Source organism: Dipodomys spectabilis, unplaced genomic scaffold (genome assembly GCF_019054845.1).
Source record: "Dipodomys spectabilis isolate Male_0828 unplaced genomic scaffold, ASM1905484v1 ptg000428l, whole genome shotgun sequence".
Classification (NCBI taxonomy): Eukaryota; Metazoa; Chordata; class Mammalia; order Rodentia; family Heteromyidae; genus Dipodomys; species Dipodomys spectabilis.
The window spans coordinates 1797273-1798052 of NW_024871105.1; the positions used below are offsets into that span (position 1 = coordinate 1797273).

The 780-nt window shown below is 35.8% G+C and overlaps 1 non-coding gene across 1 annotated transcript; it reads left to right on the forward strand.

The window, feature by feature from the left end:
* The first annotated feature begins 273 nt into the window (after positions 1–273).
* Positions 274–379, forward strand: LOC122097727. The gene has a single exon (XR_006145572.1). It is a non-coding gene; the product is annotated as a U6 spliceosomal RNA (small nuclear RNA).
* Positions 380–780: the final 401 nt, after the last annotated feature.

Consider the following 780-nt stretch of genomic DNA (forward strand, 5'->3'; position numbering starts at 1 on the left):
AGCATTAAAACTTTAACAAACCTTAACCCTTGCTGCAATGTTCATTATAACAGGTGCCTTGTAGAGAATAATTGAACTCCTCCTTCTACACATCTCTGGAACCACAAATATTTGGAATTACTTTGTTTTTGACATATCAATTTTTAGTTTCTTCTTAAATCTGTGCTTATGTAAGAAATACATATTTCATGACCATTCTTTTGTATTTACTTTTTGTTGAATTGTCTAGTTTAAGAAAATCAATTACACTTTATATATAAAAAAAAAGGTTCTGTGCTCAATTTGGCAGCACATACCCTAAAACTGGAATGATACAGAGAAGATGAGCATAGCTCCTTCGAAGGATGACACACAAATTCCTGAAGCGTTCAATATTTTTACAAGGACAGATGCTGGAGTGAATGTGGCCAGAAGTAAACACTACTGAATTCTTGGTGAGAGTGTAAACTTGTTCAACCCCTTTGAAAAGCAGAATGGAGGTTCTTCAAAAGATTCCACATAGAGCTCCTCTATGACGCAGCAATCCTTTTTTTGGGCATTCACCCAAATGATCAGAAACAAGACCATACTAAAACTACAAGCACAACTATGTTTATTGCAGCATTATTTACCATAGGTAAGATATGGAACCAACCCGATGCCCCTCAGTACATGAATGGATCAAGAAACTGTGTGTGTGTGTGTGTGTGTGTGTGTGTGTGTGTGTAACTGTGACCCCTCTGTACAGTACTTTTACAATTAAAAACCTATAAAAATGTTCTGAGATGGAAGAGTTTATTC